The 15,673-nt window shown below is 40.9% G+C and overlaps 1 protein-coding gene across 1 annotated transcript in view; it reads left to right on the forward strand.

The window, feature by feature from the left end:
* The first annotated feature begins 3,379 nt into the window (after positions 1–3,379).
* kremen1 (kringle containing transmembrane protein 1) overlaps positions 3,380–15,673 on the forward strand; it is a 92,750-nt gene continuing 80,456 nt past the window's right edge. The window contains exon 1 of the mRNA XM_083912220.1: positions 3,380–3,465. The gene's annotated coding sequence lies outside the window, so the exon portion shown is untranslated. The remainder of the gene's footprint in view (positions 3,466–15,673) is intronic.

A 15,673-nucleotide genomic window follows, 5' to 3' on the forward strand; every position in this document is an offset into this window, starting at 1 on the left:
TTTTGTTACAGGTTGCCTTTTATACTCAGAGATGGCATGGATGGATTACTGAATAGGCCTTTTGGGCACAGGCCCAGGGACCCATAGGTTCAGGGGCCCTTAGTCATAAAATGTTGCTGAAAAAAACACAAAGCAATCACAAAAAGCTGTTAAATGACCACAAACACACACAAAACAATCTACAAACAACTCAAAATGTCTTCAGAGATGGTAAATGAGCACCAAGAGATGCTAAATGATTGATGCAAACATACACATATTGACTACAAACAACCAGAAGCATGCAAAATGACTAAAACAGATGCAAAACAATAACAGAGATACAAAACTATAAAAACACCCACAAAATGACCACATGGAAGTGCAAAACAATTAAAAATAGATGCAAAACACCACAACAGGATGACAAAACATCTGGAAACAGATGCAAAACAATCACAAAATGACCACACAATGACCACAGGGAGGTGCAAAATGACTTAAAGTAGACTTCGAGTTTGGGTGTCTAGTACAGTGTCAGGGGCCCTTTTATGTGTCTGTGCCCATGGGGTCCCTTGTCTTATAATCTATTCATGGGTGGAGAATGCTGTTATGGCTGCATATGAAGCTGTCTTTTAAGAATCCACTTCAATTTTATTTATGTTGTCAAATCATGACAAAAGCAATCTCAGGACACTTTCCATAAAGAATAGGTCTAAAACACTCTCTAACGATTTATTTATGATTTACAGAATCTCAACAATTCCCCCCTGATTATCTTTAAGGGTTACCGCTTGAGGAGCATAATACTTGGAAGACACACCGCTTCTCAAACCAAGTCACGTCCAAGTCATTTCCAACACTCTGGCTTCAATTTTAGAAAATCAGCACCAACGCCTTTGACAGACAGTTGCTAATAATGGTCTCATTTCTTTCAGCAATTACATCAATTTCTCTTCGCCCCTCTGTAAGATATAGACGTTGGTAAAAACATACACACATTTACATTCAGAGAAACACACACCTGTCCTTAGGGTCCCAGACCTCAAGAAAGGTTAGCTGTTGATGCTGACTCTAATTCATGTGGGCACTTAAATCTTCCAGAACTGCTGCTGTGTGTAGACTTTATATTCATACACTCCTCCAAGAGTCTGGGTATAAATCTCTGACCAAGGATGGAGTCAACAAACAAGCTCACAGACAAAATGTTTTGCCTAGCTACTACTTGTTCTTTGAGCGTGCTCATACAACTGGGTGCTTGTTAAGTTTGTACATGGAGCATTTGATGTCTGAGGTTTGTGATGTGAATTCCAAGAATACTTCTACCCATCACATTAAGTCAGACAGGGCTAGATACACATATCAGATGACAACAGTAGCTTGGTACAGAGACACACACTGTTACCTGGGAGAAAAAAACGTAAACAGAATTATTTTAAGATGATATCAACACTCTATCTTAAGAAATGCTTTATGTGATAAGAATGTAGCTCCGGGCCTATGGGCGTGATAGGGTTATGAAAACAGTACTAGATTTCTCATTGGTATCGTCTGTTCAAAAATTCTTTGGGAGATAAGCACTGGAAAAGGGATGGAACACTGTTGAAATTTAAATGAATTTGTAGCCAGTTTTAGGAATTGCCTGTAACGCAAAATAATGTAAATCTGTTTGAATGATACACACTGACATCTTCTTCTGTTTTCCATCACCTCCTTCAACATGTTCAATCCAACCCCTTGATGTTTGTCATGTGTTAATCTCCCCACACTTGGAGTGTATTGGTGCAAACGGAGTGCTATTGCTCCCTGGAGCTTTATTATTTGATCAATGCAGTAGGGGGTACAGTGGTGTAATGAGATAGCATTGGGGATTTGCCAGCAGAAAAAACGGAGAAAAGTGAATGTTAGCAGTGATTGACTGCAGGTCCTCCACATCGCTCCCGATACAATTATACTTTGTGTAGCTTGTCACACTGATGCCGAAGGCTTCGGCCTCCAGCAGTTTGATGCCAGTGCTGCTGCATCCAAAGCCTGGCCATGTGTAGTGAAACTGATTGGTTTAGGAACTTAAGGGAATATTTGTACATGTGGGTGTGTATTTCACTGGGCATCTACAGCCATGTGTGTGTGTGTGTGTGTTTGATGTTCCAAGACTTCATTTTAAAGGACCAGCACCTGCAGTGTCTACCTGACAAACATCCACCACACTTGATATATATCCGTGCATTAGGGGATAACAGCACTTTGGTAACTATTTTCCTCAGAACTATCAGAGTGTACATTTTCCTGCCTTAAAGAAATAACTCCTGGCTCAGTATACTGTATGAATAGTCGAATAGATCGGAAAGCTGTTGAGTGAACTTGCCAAGACCCCAAGGAAAGCTTCAGAAGTTCTAATTTGATCACAGTGTTACATGCAAACAATGTTACTGCTGGGAAAATCCAGCAAATGGGCCAGCATTGTGCTCATTATGTGTCTTTGATGCCAGTGTTTCATTTTTGTTTTGTTTGATCCCCTTGGTAATTGACAAAAAAAAAAGATTTATGCATTGTGCTGACATACTGGCAGAACACAATGGCCTTTTGTTGGATGGCTGTTCAATCAGCTCTGCTCAATGTGTGCAAAATTTGTGCTCTTAAGTCGATTTTGCTCTGCTAACCTGTGCTGTTTGCAGGATAAATACCTCAACTCTTGCCCTTTGCGAGTTTCAGTTTGAGTTGTAATAGACCGTAACTAAATTCAGCTCATTTGCTTTAGAAAAATATATCAGTACTTTTTGTCACTAGCCAGCCCACAAGCTAATTTAGCAAGACAATAGATGCTCACACTTACATTAGCATTATTAAAACTACCCTTTGCTAATATATTATGTGCTAAATGGGATACAACAAAAAAAGTGATTATGTCGGTTAGATTGCCATAGATTAGAAATGCAGGTGACATTATTTATCACATCCATCCAAACCGACACGTACACATTTACACATTTTCATTTACTGTAATCAAGACCGACACTACTGTGTTCATTAGTGTTTTGCGCCTTAATCCTTTATAGACAAAACAGACATGCATGGCAAATGTCAGCCAGAACTAGCTACATGCCCAAACTGTTACACCCATCCATACCTGGGAGCTTCAACCACAGTCCTCTCCCATTGGCTACTGAGCAGCTCCACCAGATATCTTGCTCAAAGGAACCATGACCGTTGATTGAACTTTCCTTTTCAGCCCCCCCCCCCCCCCATGCTTTTTACTTCTAACATCAGTGGTTCCCACGTTGCCCTTTTTACTTTGTATTGAACCAGATATTAAAAGCTGATGAAGACGATAGATGATAATGAAGATGATAATAGCTGTGATTGATTCTGTGTTTCTATGATTTTTACAGATGATTATTTGGGGTTTGTACTTGGCGCAGTTGGTTCCCTTTCAGCGCTGGTCACGATGGGACTAATGATCCACCTGCACAACAGGAAACAACACAGGTGAGTTCACACATGACTCACTTTACAGAAACACTACGAATTCTATTATAGCAAACAAGAAATATAAAGAAACCAAACATGAAATAATTGTCTTTTACACTTCATTTCTGCAGATTCGTTCTTTCTCTTTATTTAAAAGAAAAGGCAGCATTCATAGGTAGTTTTAATCACCCAGTCAACACTGTAGATAATATGGCACTATCTACGATTTTTACTTCCTCCACTGACCTCCTTTAGGATATCGAATTCCACGTTCCTGGTAAGCCGAGAAGTTTGATTTAGATATCCAACAAGCTAAAATGTTACCCAACACATAGGTGGTAGCATATTCGTGATTATCGGATAATTTAAAGTTTTGATCCTCAAGATTTCAGTCCAGGTTGATTTGCTGATGGTCATTGTTACCGTGGTAACAGCAAGTGTGGTGTAACACTACGGGTCCCTGGGGGGGAACAAACTCCTCGAGGAGCTTCGTTATCAGAAATACAACCGAGGAGCAACTGGTGTATCTGTTTACAGAGCAGATGTTGTTTTCATAAAGAAGAGAGTGGTAGCTTTCCACACAACAGCAGGTCACCGTAAGAAGGTGGTTGCTGAGACGTTGGAGGTGTGCAGCCTGTCGCCTGTGGCTCTTCATCTACCAACTCGCTGGTGCCTCTTCCGGAAAATCAAAGCTGTCTTGTTTTGTAAACGCATTTCTGATGGACAATGATTCACGAATACGTTGCTTTTCCTGTGACTACTTCAAAATAAAAGCTACCTCATGTTTCGATTTTAATAAAACACAGGATAAAATAAAAAGTATGTTTTTGCATTAGCAGTACAGTCAGCAATACAGTTAATATAGTGCACACTAAGCAGTGAGGCTGAAATCAGTGAGATTAAATTAAAAACAATTGCATCTGATCAATCAGAATTGTATGCTTCCGAGCTTATCAATTCCTTTTATCGATGCCGGCAGTCGAGCAAAACAAAGCAAAACAATGCCGTCAAACGGATGCATTAATGCTGCTGGAAAATGGCAACAAGAAGGAGTCATGGCAGAGAGGCAGAAAAGATGACAACAGTGCTGTTTATAATGTCTTTAGAATGATCATTTTAAAAATGGTGATAACACCAGCAATGTGCTGAAACGTCTTTCTACGCAACATGGGCTTGAACTGTAAGAAAGCTGTGTATTTGACACTCTACGCAGGAGTGGCACTGCTCTCCAACAAAACAGCACATCCGTTATCGAGGGTAACCTAAATGAAAACGAAAGCTGTACAAATATTCTCTCATTTCATCTGCACTGTGTTCAGACTCATATAATAAAACTGTTACATTGAAGCTGAAACTGACCAGGAATCAATAACGGGATTAAAAAAAATCAAACCCATAAGCAGGACTGATATTGGTATCAATAAAATCTTATCAGTTCTCATGCCTCATTAGATTACATATGCATGCATTATTTCTTATGAATTCCTTGTATGTGTCTGTGAGGCAATATAAATACTGCGTGGGAATGGTGGACTCTCCACTAACGAGGACAACTACTACATAGACAGGTAATTACAGAATATAAATACAATTAATGACTATTGCTGAACAAATGCCGACAGTATGCACTATATAGCCATATAGTGTATATCTATCAAAAATTGTTTTTCATTTCATGATTATCTTAAAGTGAAATTCCGGTGTAAAATCACCCCAGGGTCTTTCTAGGCAAATGCACTCATCAAATAAGCCATCGAGACGTTTTTTTCCGTGTAACAACTATTAACGGAGATATCCCGGACAGTCGCTATTAGTAATTAATGTAATGTAATGTAGCTAACACTGTTTAGCTCGGGGCAGCACGGTGAAGGCATTAAAGGCTTTTTTTAACCATAAATACTGCTCCAAATAACACCAAACCTCTGCAGAAGCATGATAAGAGTCTTTACACATTAACCGAAGCACCAACAACGTAGTTAGTGAACCCAGAGTTTATTAAAAGAGTATTTTGAAAGACTTACAAACTGGCCCTGGTACCAGCTCCTCTCATAGTACAGTCCATTCAAGTCCATTACCAAATGCAATCCAAAAGGAAGGAGCCTATTGATGCTTTGATTAATGTGTAGGGACGCTTATCATGCTACTGCAGAGGTTTGGTGTTATTTTGAGCCAGAATTTCAATTTAAGGATTAGAACTTTAAGGTGAGACTGAAACGATTGTAGAATTTCCCTCTCTCGGTACAAAGATGATCATCATCACCGTGGCTGGTCAAACAAACACTGTAATAAAGGTAGGCCTCCAGCCATAGCTGCCCATATATCTTACATTCTGTCTTTGAATAGATAGATTATATGTTGGAATTAGGAGGCAGTTGTTATCTTGTGAAAACCGGTACATAGCTAGACATCTCCCCTCCCATTTCCTCCTAACAGTCAAAACCTCTTTGCACCGCCAACAAAGACATGAAAACACAAAAGCAATGAATTCCACCTGTCTGTTTGATATCCAACATGTCCCAGCCTCTTAACCGTTACTCATAAAATTTCTTTCTGATCTGATCAAGCCAAATAAACCCATATGCCCTGCAGGATCATACCTATGACTGCAGTCTAGAGAAACGAGAGGCTAATAGTGCTCCTGGGCGTACACAAGCAAATTAAAGGCCTGTTTTTATGGGCTCATAGACTTCATTTGGGCTTTCCCCTGCCATAACTTGGGCAGGGGGAAAAAAAGATGGATGTCAGGAGTCATGAGACACATCCCGCTCCCAGAAACACTTGGGGCAGTCGGCCGATCAAACTGCCATGTTTTCAAGCCGTGAGGGCAAGGAGCAAGCACACCTGCCCTCTCTTTAAGCCTTGATCACGGGAGGCCAGGTGTAAAAAGAGACGAAGAGTGTCAAGAGGTCTGCAGATGTGAGGGAGGTGATCTCACACACACACACACACACACACACACACACACACACACGACATGCTCGTACACATTCCTGTATAGGAGATCTGGCCGGGACACACACACAGCCAGGGAACAGTGTGTGCATACAGTAGCCTAAATGCGTGAAGGGAAAACTTATACATTCTTTGAGTATGAGTGGTCACACTGACACACATGAACACACACTCTCCCACCAACAAGTGCAGACACATTCATTCCTCCCAACATCAGAAGCATAGCAGGATGGAAGTTGTGGGGGTCTTACTGTATTTCAGATCATGTCTGGGTTGCATGTCTGGGGGAAAGAAGCAGTGATACTACACAACTCTGTGTGTGTGTGTGTGTGTGTGTGTGTGTGTGTGTGTGTGTGTGTGTGTGTGTGTGTGTGTGTGTGTGTGTGTGTGTGTGTGTGTGTGTGTGTGTGTGTGTGTGTGTGTGTGTGTGTGTGTGTGTGTGTGTGTGTGTGTGTGTGTGTGTGTGTGTGTGTGTGTGTGTCTGTGTCAGGTAGATAGTGAAGGCTCTTTGCCTCAGTAACCTGTGTCTCAGACTCAGACTTGTAGGGGTACTTTCCACATCTAAGGTTACTCCGCAGGTTTCGACAGGTCTTCTGGCAACTCACCACAGGAGTAAGAAAGTCATTACACCATAAGGTGTGTGTGTGTGTGTGTGTGTGTGTGTGTGTGTGTGTACCATCATGTCTTGGGAATATGACACATCAAAAAGGTAGAGGGGGACTTTGTCTGAACACGGTAAAGAGTTTGAAATGGATCGAAGAAGTGTGGGAGGAAGAACATTTAGCAAAGTGGGAAAATTGTCTCAACACCAAATGCCAGGGAATTCTGGTAACATGTCACACTTCGGGTGTTTGAAAACAAAAATATATGATAGGACTTCTCAAAAACAATGCAGAAGTTGTGTCCATAAATAGTCAGGGATTATTGAGATTGACTCATGGGTGGTGATCTCTGAGTGGAATGAAAGTTTGTGCTTCTGTTCAACATTAAAGCTTATTGTTTTAGGTGTTTATTTCGCGAGTGACTTATTATTATTATTATTGTTATTATTATTATTATTGTTATTGTTATATAGTCAAAAAGTCCCATTTGGACATGATTAATATTACACCAGGATGTGGGTAATACAATGTACCATGTGTCCATCGTTGGCATTCTAGGTATTCATTTTTAATTTTAAAATAGTTAGAAACTGTTTTTGCTTGCTGTAATCCTTCCTGCTGCTCTTTCCTAATGTGCTTCCAATCAAATGGATGGAGGACAAAATATACACAGTAAAAAATGAAAGAGAAGAAAAAAAGCCCTCAGCAGGGAGATAGAAAATCAATTGTGCATCTTCTAAAGTAATTTTTTTTGGGTACAAAACTCCTTTGTGTTGCCCTGCTGAGCTGCACTGGAGGGATTTCATATTTATAAAGGCTGTTGGAAGATAATCACATCATCATGTGATTGGACTAACTCGAGACGGCTGAAGCCTCACATTGGCTTCAGCTGAACTACAGTGTGTGTTTTTTTTCAACTTGTCACGTATGAACTTTTTGTCAGGATCCTTTGGCGTCCCAGCGTGTCAAATTGTGACACTCCAGTACAGTCGTTGTTTTAAATACGGGGAACATGTGGTTAACATTGTGAATAAAAAAAAAGTTTATTTAATGTTTATTAAAATGTTTAGGCAACAAAACCACTTGGTTAGGGTAAGAAAAAGATTTTGGGTTGGGTTAAAAAAGGTGTCGTAACTACAGTGACGCACTGGACACAAACGGCCTAATCCTGTGTTTGATTTGGCAACAAAACCACTTGGTAAGGGTTAGGATAAGATATTGGGTGGGATTAAAATAAGTAACAAAATTGACTCATGGGACATGAATGGGACCCAAAACGCTGTCCTGTCTTTCTGCCTCCTCCCTACGCAGACTTTGCTGTTCTTACTTCTGGAGCACTTGCTCTGAGCGTCTAGTATGCTGCAGATTTGTCTGCGGTAAAAAGCCTGCTGCGTTTCATACAGATGCTCAAGAGTGCCTTGCGCATCAGTATCAAAAGCAGGGTGCCACGACAAAACAGTGGTATTTGACGCCCTGGGAATGAGAATGGGCTGTCAGCTATCAGGAGCAGGTACAATGACCAACCCTTTCACTGCACATGCTGCATGGGTAAGTGACTATTGTTTTAAGACAGACTTTAAAACATGTGAATCTATCTTTAAAGGAACATGCACAATATTAAAAAAAATTGATATTTCTGGTGAGATACAGATTGAGTAAAGTGCAACATGGTGGGTGTTGAATTAATCAGCCATTGAGCAGATGCTCACAGCAGAACGTGTCTCCTTGTGGTCGCTGCTCGATCAAATTCAAAGGACAATTCGACCCTCCTGAGCTTGTTAATCTTCGCTGTACAGTAACGGATATGTGTCAAAAACCAACTAATGCGTTACTAGATCAAATATCATGGGAGGGCTCTGTACATCTGCCCTTCAACATTAATGTTCCTGTTTTGCAAGTGTCCCTAATGAGCAACTAAGTTTTATATGCGCCGTTAATAAAACTCTATTAATAAGAGCAATAAAGTGCTGTTATTAAGGACCGAGTTGAAAATGATCCCTGCCCTGATTCAAGGTCACCAGACAATTTTTCCTGCAGTCAGTTTTGATTAAACAAGTGTTCCCCATTACGTCCTTTATTCAACTCCCTTGGAGCAACAGGGCATGCAGTCTAGAGGGCCATTTCCCCCAAAATAACCCTGGAAAGGTGAGGATAATCAGCTTTGAAGTATGTTTGAAGGAGATACCTAAATAGAAGCGGTGGTGGTGTAAAAATGTTTCCTCTGGTTGCTTTTTTAATTCTGCGTCAGTGTTGTTTCAGTGACTCTTCTTCCATTTGTGTTTTCAGAGAGAAAAAAGAGGACCACATGGTGACTCAAGAACAAACTTGCTAAACCATTAAAGTTCTTTTGGATTATGGATCGCACCACTCCACATTGAAACTAATTGGACAAATATGTTAAAATCTGAGCATTTGTAAATCATATGCAGTTGTTGTTCTCTTGACCTGTCGACCTTATCAGTAGAAAACCTCAGGCGCTACTCAGCGTGTTGTTTAGCCCAATGTTTTCCCTCTTGTTTAGTTTGGAAAACCTCCAGGCCGCGGTAAATGGCACATGGGGTGAGGATTGAGGGCATTGAGGTAAAGGAAAAATCCTGATGATTGTTTTTATATTCCCCTTTTTGCATGACTGAACGTCCGATCTTTGCTAGAGAGGGAACTGTATAAATACTACCATGAGATATCATCATTACAATCAACACTCCCTTCTCCTGTTCAGTTTAAAATAGGACCAGATGTGCTCATGTTCATGTCAAATGTGAAGTGAACCCGGTCATTTTTTTGGTTGAAAGACTTTGAACTCACATGCAGCCTTTGTGTGGGCTCACAGCCTTCAGTCAAACGAAGGGTTTTGCTGAGTGACTGAGAAAGAAAAATCCACAAATGTAACATAAAGGTCGCCTTTTTGCACTATATCAACACTTGCTTTCTGAAATTCTTTTGCACTCTTACTTATCTGTATTTGATGATCCATAATGATTGAATGCATCTATAAAGGATGTAATGAAAAAACAATGAAAGAATCAATAAATGATGTTGCGTTAAGATCCTGGTTGGTTTTATCCTTTAAAGGTTCTCTGTGTAACTTTCAGAAAACCTTTGTTATAAGTTATTAGTGAACTTAAGTCAGCATCCTATTGTTCATACGGGAGCGTACCTATGTTCCCCGGGTCCTATGTTCCCCACTTTCTATATGACCGGGGACCATCAGACCCTTTTTTAAGAAAAAGGTCCAATGTTCCCCGGTCTTCACAGAAATGGCCCCATGTTCCCCGGTCTGTTATTTTTTTCAAAAATCAGTACCAAATTCACCGGCAAATAGGCCGATCTAGACCCTAACCTTGACCCTAACCGTAACCCCTAACCCTAAAAAAATGCAAAATTAAATCAGCGGAGGCATAGGCTTATGTGACCGGGATACATGGGACCCTTTTGGGGAAAAAGCGTCCTGACCTAGGGAACATAGGGATGACCCTGTTCGTACACTCCATAGATAACAAACAGTGAGACTGAACATAATTGATCAACATCATGTTGCTATAATGCTGTAAAATGAATTACGATCATATTAAGAATAACACTAGCTTACTTTTAGCAAGTCGCTCATCAGCCGATTCATGCTGTGTAGCCACAACCAGCATAGGTTTCAGTGAGCTAACATTAGCAAGCAAGCTAACGTTAGCCAGCTAGCTCTAACTTGCTACTCTGCATGAAGCTGATCAGATCAGTAAACTAGTTGCTGCCGTTGTACAGCAAAACTGCCAACGTTAGGTCCATCTCTCTGCTGTTGCTGCAAAATGTATAACGTAAGAACAGCATGTGTTGGTTTGACTCCATTTAGTTATCACTGTTGGTCATGGGTGAGCTGAAGAAAGGTGAGGTACTGAGGAGAAAAACGTCACATTCTTTGGAGTTTCCTGGAAATTCACGAATCGTTTACATAAAAGTCAGTCAATTTTTAAATTACGTTAAAGCCCGTTTGAAAAAAAGAAAATTTAACGAACTGACTGTTTATCCAGTGGTCTGTTTTCTGTGTGTGTGCATCTGTGTGTACGGTAATTGCTCAGAAATAAAGAATCATCCCCCATCGTCAAACCAGCAGGCATTCATCATCTGGCACAGCCGCGACAGACTAACGAAACCATCATCTCATGTTACCCCGCGGTCTTCTCCTCTACTTTGAACCTGACTCACTTCTCCTTTTCCAAAACAAAGCCCTTTGGGGGGTAAAAGGAAACAGGGTGACAGGGTCCTGTGTGCCTGATCCCTGGGAGTGATAGGTGGGGGTCCAGCTGGGGAAGAAGAAGGGTTCTTGTTGGAGGCTAATTGAAATAACCTGGCCTGCTGGACTTGGAAGGCTTTGAAGTTTTTGTCACATGTGAACACTGTTTCCTAACTAGTGGTTGTGCAATGCTCTATCTATTAGCAGCTTGTGCAGACACTGACTGTTGTTGCTGCCCTGTCATGCCTCAGGGACTCTTGGGACCCTATTGTTTTTCACATAAAAGCACAGTAATGTCCTGTATGAGCATTAATAAGTACACGTGCATTAGCTTTGCATGTGGCTTTACCTGGTCATGAAACGTGTCCTGATACCCCCACAAAGAAGTAAGCCTCCCTGTGTGTCGCTTTCTGAGGTCTTTTAAAGTATCGGCTCAGATATGACTGTATAATCTCCTAACTGGGTGCGAATTTCCCTGCTTTTATGTGTCAGTCAATGCTTATAAGAGAGGCAATGGAGCAAGCTGCTGCGTCTGTTTGCAGAGTCAGATGTTGATTAATTGCGTATGGATGAAAGTAGAGGGTTTTCATCTCTGTGGAGGCCTGTTCTAACCCCTGAATGTTTATGCTCTCTTATCATCCCAACAATGCGGTGTAATTAGTTCAAGTAAATTTAAACGCAACTAAATACCGATGTGTTCTGTGGAAACCTGTTGATTTCACGTGGGACTTTTCCCGTTTCTCAGATCTGCTCCACATCCCGGGATTATGTAGAAAGGCTACTGAAGTGGCTTTTAGATGAGGCTTTTGTTTTGGGTTCGTGTTTTTTTTTTTTTTTTTGTTTCATGTCAACTCCAGCTTTGCAGGTGTGCTTTGTCCCTTACCTCTTAATACCTCATGGTTGAGCAGCGCCTTCTGATGTTAACTCCTAATTTTAAGGCGTAGGTTGAAATAAAGACGGATTTCAGGATTAAGGTGTTCTGTAAACAGAGTTTTGTGTTTGATTCTGTTAATGTTGGGGAGAAGACTTGAGCAAAGTCAACTAATCCTAAGGTAGATAAAAACACAAGCTTGATTTTTTGTTGTTGTCGTACTTTATTCTTATATTCCCTTTGTGCAAAGCAAGGACAATCCTAAAAGAGTTAAGCAGTTCAAAATAAAATCATCTTTCACAGCTGATCATTAGCTTGTGACATAAAGTCAAAATCTCTTGAAAGACAGATAACAAAAATCTCAAACTGCGCCTCTACGTGCACATAGAGCCTGTTGTTTGTTTTGCAAAATTCGACAGCACCCGTGTCATCCTGTCCACGCAGCGCAGAGCTGACTCTCAGACACAGTTTGTGCACACGCCACAGCCCCCCCCCCCCCCCCCCATGTTACAATATCACAGGCACACGCCTCAAGCTAGGCATACGGTAAATGGCGTTAGCAGTTGCTATCTATGAGTAAGTTAGCCAGCCTACCTCCATGTAGCATGTACTCCATGCTGTTTATTTATGAGAGAAGACACAGGCGCGTTCAGAGGAATTTGTAGCACGCACACTGACGAGCACTCGATTGGAGAGAGCAGAGGAGCTCGGTGGTAGAGGGGGAGGGGCGTGAGATTTGTAAACATTCAAAATTTGAGTGAGAGTCAACTTGATCTGCCGGACTTGCCGACTGCAGCTTTAATATACAGCATAAATATACAAATAAATATTCAAATAAAATAAAACATTGCACCAATACAGTAAAAAAAAATAACGTTTTTTATCTTCTGTTTTAAAGATGAAAGTAACTAATTGGAAACTTTCTGTAAAAAATGTTCTAATGTCCCATCACTCTTTTTCTAAAATATCCTAAATGATATGAGTTCATATCTCCATTATTTAACTTCATGAAGTGGATTTTTCAACTAATATACCCTCGACTTCATTTTCCAATTTTCTGTGATTTGCTTCAGTGCTGTTGAATTCTGAAGATTCAAAATAAATATTTGCAAGCTTAATTTACTCTGATTTTAAGCAGTGTTACTGATCTGTTGAGCGCTGTCTCTATTGACATGCAGGACTCAACACCGAAGTCCACTGTACGACCCAAAGCTGAACCTCAGTGTCTGTGAGGACTCACAGAAGTGGCTCTTCAAACACAAACTGCTCTTGACATTAACACTCAGTATAACTTTATCACTCAGGCCAGCTACTAGTGTTCCCCCTCCTCACTCATCAACATCAGAGGCTGAACTTCATCCCCTGAGGCAATGTAATTCGCTCAGCGACCAGTGGCCGTTAAGGCCCAAGTCTCATTTTTCATTGGAGTCAGTTCTTTTTATAATGGAGCACGTCATTCTCCCAGGCCACAGAAAAGGCAGATACCTCACTTTACTACACCACAGATGAGCATAGCAGAGCAAAACAGACCCGGCATGCCCAATCCACCCTTACAGATGTTCATCCGAGACCATGCCCAACACAGGAAGCCATTAAAGAGCAAATCAATCAGTCGGCACTGTGGAAACCAGGGGGGACAAACCTCCATGGAAAGCTTGTGGAAGGGCACATTGCCAGGGGAGTGAGATGCACTACGTAGCTTGTACCAAATATAAATTCATTGCAGGCTCTTGGAAACTTGTGTTTTCATAAACAAGAGAACTGGGTGGAAGCGATTTCCAGATGAGGAGTGATTCAAATGCAGTGGAGGGCACTGACAAAAGAGAAGTGAGAGGAGAAAATAAATGAAGAACTGTTTGCGTTCGCCTTTCATGCCTGCAGGGGGAATAATTTCAAAGCTCATTCTCATCCCGAGAAATCATTTTAGTGGTGATAATCCTCAAACAACATTCCCCTCTGGTTTCTCAACTGAAAGGAATACAAACCATTTTTCAAAAGCGTTTTATGTGCAGATCAAGTGTTCTCATGAATAAAGATGTCCTTCATGGTGCGTCATTTCTTCACGACATGCAAAGATGAAATTGTTCTCTCTCCTGGTTGTTTGTTTCCCTTTGAAGAAGTTAATCTCTTTTTTAACAAAGTTGACTGCGACCTGCAGCCCTTGTGATTTGATTTCATCTGCTTCAATCAGATCCCATTTAAAGCCACATGTTTTGTTAATGTGTGGTCTTTTATTTACCCAATACTGAGCTGGCAAAGGCGATAAACTCTTTGGATTTGGACAGGTTTTACAAAAAAAAAATCTCCATAATATGAAATGTATTTCATCGAGTCATTAATTAATTGTCACAAGTCACTGCCAGACATTATGGCGTCTGTCCAAAGGAGAACCTTCAGTCACTAGATATAATCTATCAAAGGATGACTTTATCCCCATGTACCTTAAGTCTCAGTATGTAAAGCTGAGTGAGTAATTCCTTGACTCTAGATTTATGATAGCACCTGTCTGTTAGCACAAGTAAACTGTCCCAGCAGGCAATGGAATTCCCATCAAATCCAGCTCCAGAATCCCCCCAGATCATCAAGAACTTTGTTCTTTCGCTCAGAGATAAAGCTCTACAATCCTCCACAACCATTACGCTTAATGATCTGCTTAACTAGCCACGTTACGCCAAAGCTAGTTCTTAGAAGAAAGGCAACTTCAAAAGGCACATATTCCTCCACGCTTGGTTTGTGCCCCCCCCCCCCTTTCTACTTATCCTGCACTGTGGAACTTGTCCGATGCACAGATATGATAAAGAAGGAATTACGTCTCTGCTCTGTGTACGTGGGGTTTCATATAAGGATTTGTGTGTGTGGGTGTGTGTGTGTGTGTATGCAGTCTGTAGTAGTAGTGCACAGATACCTTTCAAATGAAGCCGTATCAGATAATACAAGACCAGACCTGAGTCCGTCTCATCTTTTACATTTTCTGACATTAGTGCCGTAATTAAAATCATCTTAATATTCAATGATTGCAACATGCAGTGCTTTTTCATGATCATTTAATCTGGTGCAAGTAGAGTCTGCTCAGTTTATATCCTATTAAATTAAGTGCATGAGATGACAAACTCACAATCGTTTATTTTCTCACCTTCAAGACTTCACTCACTTTTGTAACTAGTTAGCCCACATTCTTCGGCCCCAGAGGCAGATATTGTTTACTGTCTAGATACTCTTGCTTGTGGTATCTCTGTGTGTGCATGCATATACCTGCTTGTGAGTGTGCGTTTAATATCGCAGGGACATTTAAGGTCCTTTTCTCTTTCATGCAGCCTTAATATGATTATGAACCACCTCAGCACGTCTGAACCCACAAAGTTGAAGATCTCATAAGTATTCCTATCACCGTCCTCCGTTCAGCTAATTGAGAATACTCAGAAGCCAAAGCACCGTTAAGTTAATCGCTTGTTATTCATATTCATGCGGTAGCGAAGAGGAGCTTAACTTTGTTTCAGTCCTGTCCTTCAGACAGGATTCTGAACTGTTGAACGGCTGTCATCAACATGCTGTATATACCCTAAAATAAAAAAATTAAAT

This window comes from Echiichthys vipera, assembly GCF_963691815.1.
Source record: "Echiichthys vipera genome assembly, chromosome: 4".
In the NCBI taxonomy this organism is placed as follows: domain Eukaryota; kingdom Metazoa; phylum Chordata; class Actinopteri; order Perciformes; family Trachinidae; genus Echiichthys; species Echiichthys vipera.